Source organism: Rana temporaria, chromosome 8 (genome assembly GCF_905171775.1).
Source record: "Rana temporaria chromosome 8, aRanTem1.1, whole genome shotgun sequence".
Taxonomy (NCBI): domain Eukaryota; kingdom Metazoa; phylum Chordata; class Amphibia; order Anura; family Ranidae; genus Rana; species Rana temporaria.
Genome location: NC_053496.1, coordinates 185990944 through 185998758, shown reverse-complemented (window position 1 = coordinate 185998758; position 7815 = coordinate 185990944).

The following is a 7815-nucleotide window of genomic DNA, read 5'->3' as shown; positions in this document are numbered from 1 at the left end:
TATATAAAAATAACCAAAATGCAGGTAAAGGACCAGGCCCCTTTTTGCGATTCGGCACTGCGTCGCTTTAACTGACAATTGCGCGGTCGTGCGACGTGGCTCCCAAACAAAATTGACGTCCTTTTTTTCGCCCACAAATAGAGCTTTCTTTTGGTGGTATTTGATCACCTCTGCGGTTTTTATTTTTTGCGCTATAAACAAAAATAGAGCGACAATTTTGAAAAAAAAAAAATATATATTTTTTACTTTTTGCTATAATAAATCTCCCCCAAAATTATATAAAAAAAATATTTATTTTCCTCAGTTTAGGCCGATACGTATTCTTCTACATATTTTTGGTAAAAAAAATCGCAATAAGCGTTTATCGATTGGTTTGCACAAAATGTATAGCGTTTACAAAATAGGGGATAGTTTTATGTCATTTTTATTATTATTATTTTTTTTTTCTACTAATGGCGGCGATCAGCGTTTTTTTTTTTCCGTGACTGCGACATTATGGTGGACACTTTTGACACGTTTTTGGGACCATTGTCATTTTCTCAGCAAAAAATGCTATAAAAATGCATTGTTTATTGTGACAATGACAATTGCAGTTTGGGAGTTAACCACTAGGGGGCGGTGAAGGGGTTATGTGTGACCTCATGTATGTTTCTAACAGTAGGGGGGCGGGGTTGAACGTGTGATGTCATTGATCGTGTTTCCCTATATCGGGGAACACACGATCAATGACAGCGCCACAGTGAAGAACGGGGAAGCTGTGTTTACACACAGCTCTGCTTGTTCTTCAGCTCCGGGGACCGATCGCGGGACTCCGGCGGCGATCGGGTTTGCAGGTCCCGCGGCCACGGAGCTTCGGGCGCACGCCCCGCGGCTGGGCATATGACAATCATGTAAGGTACGTGATTGTGTTCAGCTGCGCCATTCTGCCGACATATATCGGTGTTAGGCGGTCCTTAAGTGGTTAAACGCCCCTATCCTCAGTAGCTCGCGCGCAGAAGCGAACACACACGTAAGTCCCGCCCACATATGTAAACGCCGTTCAAGGTAGTCCAAGATATCGTTTCTCAGTCATCCTATGCCCCTAGTGGACATAGGATGATTTTAGACATAAGAGAGTCCGGGGATGTCCCGGGTGAGTCTGTCACACTGGTCAATATCAATATCACATCCACCCCTTGCTGTGTAGTGCGGCGCGTACTATAACCACTTCCGGACCGCCTCCTGCACATATACGTCGGCAGAATGGCACGGCTGGGCACATGTACGTACAGGTACGTCCTGTACTAGTAGCCAGCCGTGGGTCGCTCCCGCGACCCGGTCCGAAGCTCCGGGACCGTGGGTCCCGCGGACCCGATCGCCGCTGCTGTGCGGCGATCGGTCCCCGGAGCTGAAGAACGGGGAGAGCCGTGTATAAACACGGCTTCCCCGTTCTTCACTGTGGCGGCTGCATCGATCGTGTGATCCCTTTTATAGGGGGGACACAATCGATGACGTCACACCTACAGCCACACCCCCCTACAGTTGTAAACACACACTAGGTGAACCCTAACTCCTACTGCGCCCCCCTGTGGTTAACTCCCAAACTGCAATTGTCATTTTCACAATAAACAATGCAATTTAAATGCATTTTTTGCTGTGAAAATGACAATGGTCTCAAAAATGTGTCAAAATTGTCCGAAGTGTCCGCCATAATGTCGCAGTCACGAAAAAAATTGCTGATCGCCGCCATTAGTAGTAAAAAAAAAAAAAAAATTATAAAAATGCAATAAAACTATCCCCTATTTTGTAAACGCTATAAATTTTGCGCAAACCAATCGATAAACGCTTATTAGGTAGAATAGGTAGAAGAATACGTATCGGCCTAAACTGAGGAAAAAAAATGTTTTTTTTTTTATATATGTTTTCGGGGGATATTTATTACAGCAAAAAGTAAAAAATATTGATTTTTTTTCAAAATTGTCGCTCTATTTTTGTTTATAGCGCAAAAAATAAAAACCGCAGAGGTGATCAAATACCACCAAAAGAAAGCTCTATTTGTGGGAAAGAAAGGACGCCAATTTTGTTTGGGAGCCACGTCGCATGACCGCGCAATTGTCTTTTAAAGCGACGCAGTGACGAATTGTAAAAACCCCTTGGGTCATTTAGCAGCATATTGGTCCGGTCCTTAAGTGGATAATCAGCCATTGGGGGAGAGCGCGTCTACAGCTGACGAACAGCTGTTCACGCTCGGAGGTTTCCGTCAGCTTGGATCGCGCCTGCGCACTCTGGAGGGAACCATATCGATAGGAGGAACCAGCTTGGCAGGATCAGCTGTGTACGCCGGGTCATTTTTGTTTTCTTGCTAATTAGCGAGCATCGTGTATTTACAAAAAGGGACATGTTCTTAGCATTTTTATTTTTTTAATTAAAGGACTTTTTATTTCTAGTTTAATTTTTTTTTTTTTTTCAATAAATACTATGTACCCCATACTAACTCGTGTATTATCCAGTAACAGACAAGGGGGACACAAGGATCTCTACAAGGACGTCATGATGGAGAATCAGCCGCCCCTCACATCACCGGGTAAGAGGAGACTTTATTGTAAAGGAGAGAGCAGTACGGAGGCTCCACCTAGATCCCCCATCATCTGATAAACACATAGAAACAATGTATTCAGTCGGTGTGTGTGTTTCCTACAGATGGATCCAGTAATGGGAACCCACCAGAGAGATGTCCCCGTCCTCTGTATTCCCGGGATTCCACACAGGAAGGTCACACCATCCCCCACCATCATCAGGTAGATGAGGAACAATCACTGATAGTTATATTTTATACACAAACATGTTTGTTATAATAAATATTTTATAATATATTACAGTGTGGACACTTTGCTGATGATAATATTGATGTTAAAGAAGAGTATAAAGAGGAGGATGAGGAGTATGGAGGGATGAAGAAGTTTTCAGAAGGACACAAGGATATGATCGAGCCACCTAATACCAGCAACCCACCAGAGAGATGTCCACGTCCTCTGTATTCCCGGGATTCCACACAGGAAGGTCACACCATCCCCCACCATCATCAGGTAGATGAGGAACAATTATTGGTAGTTCCGATTTATACACAAGCACGTTTTTTAGAATTTTTTTTTTTTTTTTATATATTTAGAGTGGAGACATCGGGGATGGTAATATTGATATTAAAGAAGAGATAAAAGAGGAGGATGAGGAGTATGTAGTAAGAGAGAAGGTTTCAGAAGGACACAAGGATATGATGGAGCCACCTAATACCAGGAACCCACCAGAGAGATGTCCCCGTCCTCTGTATTCCCGGGATTCCACACAGGAAGGTCACACCATCCCTCCCTATTGCAAGGTTGGTGGGACGATGTTTGGATTTCTTATGTGATGTCACAATAATAAAGCTTATATCTTACAGATGATATTCTCTCTCATTCTCTTGGTTTAGAGTGGAGATCCAATCGATATAGAATTTGAGTTCATATCAGAAGAAGAAGAAGAGACGTATGTGAGGGATGATCAGCAGTCTATGGAGGAGGCTGGAATAACGGGGACAGGTCACACCATCCCCCACCATCATCAGGTAGATGAAGAACAATCACTGATAGTATCATTAGGATCTGTACATTATCTGCATTGTTACCATTGATGTCATTTTTATTATATATTCAGAGTGGAAACCTGAGAGATCCTAAAGTTGAGGTTAAAGAAGAGATAAAAGAGGAGGATGGGATGATGGAGGAACAACACAAAGATCTGCACCAGAACACCATGGATGAGTCATCCAGCTACAGGAACCCACCAGAGAGATGTCCCCGTCCTCTGTATTCCCGGGATTCCACACAGGAAGGTCACACCATCCCCCACCATCATCAGGTAGGTGGAGTTGAGGGTCGGGAACATAAAGTGATTGAACACTCTGACACGTGGAGACGATGTGTGGACTCTACAAGATGATACCGTAAAACCTTGGTTTGAGAGCGTTTTGCAAAACAAGCAAAATTCTTAAATTAATTTTGACTTGATATAAGAGTAGCGTCATGTCACAACTGAGTATAAAAGAGAAGAGAGGCGCCTCGAAGTGTAGCAATATGGTTACATTTAATGAAGGTGCAACATATTGCTACACTTATGCCGCGTACACACGGCCGTTATTCATGCCATGGAAAAAAATTGCGTTTTTTCTCGACATGATTCCTCTCAAGCCTGTCTTGCCTACACAAGATCGTGAAAAAAAAATGCTGGAGTAAAGCACGGTGACGTACAACACATACAACGGCACTATAAAGGGGAAGTTCCATGCGGATGGCGCCACCCTTGGGGCTGCTTTAGCTGATTCCGTGTTAGTAAAAGACGATTCGCGCTTTTTTGTCTGTTACAGCGTGATGAATGTGCTATCTCCATTACGAACGCTAGTTTTACCAGAACGAGCGCTCCCGTCTCATAACTTGCTTCTGAGCATGCACGTTTTTTTCCCTCCTCGTTAAAGCCTACACACGGTCGTTTTTCACGATGTGAAAAACGACGATGAGAAAAAAAATAAAGCAGGTTCTATGGGCCAGATTCACAGCGGAGATACGATGGAGTATCTCAGATACTCCGTCGTATCTCTCAGACTATCTATGCGACTGATTCATAGAACCAGTTACGCATAGATAGCCCTAAGATCCGACAGCTGTAATTGTTTTACACTGTCGGATCTTAGGATGCAGTACCGCGGCCGCCGCTGGGGGGAGTTCGCGTCGTAAACCAGCGTCCGGTATGCAAATTAGGAGTTACGGCGATCCACGACGGATTTTCGCGTTTGCTACGTCGTCGGTAGTCAAGTTTCCTGTCGCAATTTTAGTCGTTATTTGACCCGCCCTAACTTTACACAGCAATCGTATTGCTGTATAAAGTATGGCCGTCGTCCCCGCGTCGAAATTAAAAAATTAACGTCGTTTGCGTAAGCCGTCCGGGAATACGGAATGACGCTACGCGCGTCGCCGTTTGGAAAAATGACGTTACTGCGCGCAAAGCACGGCGGGAATTTCGAAACGGAGCATGCGCAGTAGGTCCGGCGTGGGAGCGCGCCTAATTTAAATGGCACACGCCCCTTTGAATTACGCAGGCTTACGCCGGAGTAAGTTTTCACGCAAGTGCTTGGTGAATCAGGCACTTGCGATGAAAACTTGCGGCGGTGTAACGTATATACGATACGTTACGCCGCCGCAATTCTACCTGAATCTGGCCCTAAATTTTTAACAGACCTTTTTCTCGTCGAGAAAAAATGCACTGGAGCCTACAGGCGACTGTTTTTCACGACCAATTTAAAAAAAATAGCATTTTTCTCGTCATTAAAAACGGTCGTTTGTACGCGGCATTAGAGGCGCCTCTCGTGTGTTACCATTGGTAAATATTTTATTAAAAACTTAAAGGGGTTGTAAAGGTACAATTTTTTTTTTCCTAAATAGCTTCCTTTACCTTAGTGCAGTCCTCCTTCACTTACCTCATCCTTCCATTTTGCTTTTAAATGTCCTTATTTCTTCTGAGAAATTATCACTTCCTGTTCTTCTGTTTGTAACTCCACCCAGTAATGCGAGGCTTTCTCCCTGGTGTGGAGTGTCGTGCTCGCCCCTTCCCTTGGACTACGGGAGTGTCAGGACGCCCACTAACACACAGCTCCTTTCTCTATCTGCAAGGTAGGGAGCGTCCTGACTCTCCGGTAGTCCAAGGGAGGGGGGCGAGCAGGACACTCCACACCAGGGAGAAAGCCTCGCATTACGGTGTGGAGTTACAGACAGAAGAACAGGAAGTGAGGATTTCTCAGGAAAAAAAAGGACAATTAAAAGCAAAATGGAAGGATTAGGTAAGCGAAGGAGGACTGCACTAAGGGAAAGGAAGCTATTTAGTGGGAAAAAGCTTGTCAAATGATCGGAGTGCGTCCCCTTGGCACATGTAGACCGGACCTGATGTGGAGGGGGATCTGTTGGTACCCCAAACAGCTGACGCGTGTTCCAGAACGTACCCTCTTCCTCAGAGCATAGACGATCAGGGCGTACCCTCTAAGGAAGAGGGAACACCCTGGAAAACGCGTCAGCTGTTGGGGGTTCCAACAGATCCCCTCCACATCAGGTCCGGTCTGCATGTGCTGACGCATTTCCAGAAGGTACCCTCTTCCTTAGAGCTTAGACCAGGGATCTTCAAACTATGGCCCTCCAGCTGTTGAGGAACTACACATCCCATGAGGCATTGTAAAACTCTGAAATTCACAGACATGACGGGAATTGTAGTTCCCGAACAACTGGAGGGCCATAGTTTGAAGACCCATGGCTTAGACTGTCAGGGCGTACCCTCTGAGGAAGAGGGTACTCCCTGTAAATATGCGTCGACTGTTGGGGGTTCCAACAGATCCCCTCCACATCAGTTCCGGTCTGGATGTGCTGACGTGTTTCCAGAAGGTACCCTCTTCCTCAGAGCTTAGACGATCAGGGCGTACCCTCTGAGGAGGTTTAGGGTACCAACAGATTCCCTCCACATCAGATCCGGTGTGCATGCGCTGATGCGTTTCCAGAAGATACCCTCTTCCTCAGAGCTTAGACGATCAGGGCATACCCTCTGAGGAAGAGGGTACGCCCTGGAAACGCGTCAACTGTTTGGGGTATCAACAGATCCCCCTCCGCATCAGGTCCGGTGTTCATGCGCTGATGCGTTTCCAGAAGATACCCTCTTCCTCAGAGCTTAGACGATCAGGGCATACCCTCTGAGGAAGAGGGTACGCCCTGGAAACGCGTCAACTGTTTGGGGTATCAACAGATCATGCGCTGACGTGTTTCCAGGACGTACCCTCTTCCTCAGAGCTTAGACGATCAGGGCGTACCCTCTGAGGAAGAAAAAAGGGGGGGACCACCCGAAGGTGTTTGGGACTTTAAATGAGAATACGTCTGTGATGTATCTCCATCCTTGTGTCTTGGACTTTATATGAGATTACATCCATACTATATCTCCATCCCGTATGCGGAAAATTGCAACAAAGGGAATTTGGGACTTTAAATGAAACAGTGGGCTGAATGGGGACAAAGTAATGAAACAAGCCATAGATGAAATGTTCATGTATTGAGAAAGTAGAATATTTGGTAGAAACAAATAGCTTGTACAAAAGTACAGAACATACATTTCATACATAATACAATAATTGATATAAAAATACATTAAATAAATAACAGTCCATGACAACATATATAGCCACATAGAGGTTGGGCATAACCACGCAATAGGTGAAGTATAAAATGTAAATAGATCATAGAAGTACTGGTTGATCAGAATGGGTCCCATAAACGCGTATAGCTACATCTTTGTAAGCCCGACGCGGCGTTTCGTGTATATGAAAAACACTCATCAGGGGCGGATGTAGTGGGATATCTGGAATACAGATTTGATTAGTGATCAAGGTATTAAAATTGGATCCACCAAAAAAGAGGTAGTAAGTCAATTCTGGTTACTTACATAGTATGTCAAAGTGGTAATGTAAATACAGTTAAGACCAAACATATGCCTGTCCTCTGAGGAAAAGCCCCCTCCACATCAGGTCCGGTGTGCATGCGCTGACGTGTTTCCAAGACGTACCCTCTTCCTCAGAGCTTAGACGATCAGGGCGTACGCTCTGAGGAAAAGCCCCCTCCACATCAGGTCCGGTGTGCATGCGCTGACGTGTTTCCAAGACGTACCCTCTTCCTCAGAGCTTAGACGATCAGGGCGTACCCTCTGAGGAAGAGCCACCTCCACATCAGGTCCGGTCTGCATGTGCCAAGGGGGACGCAGTCCGATCATTTGACA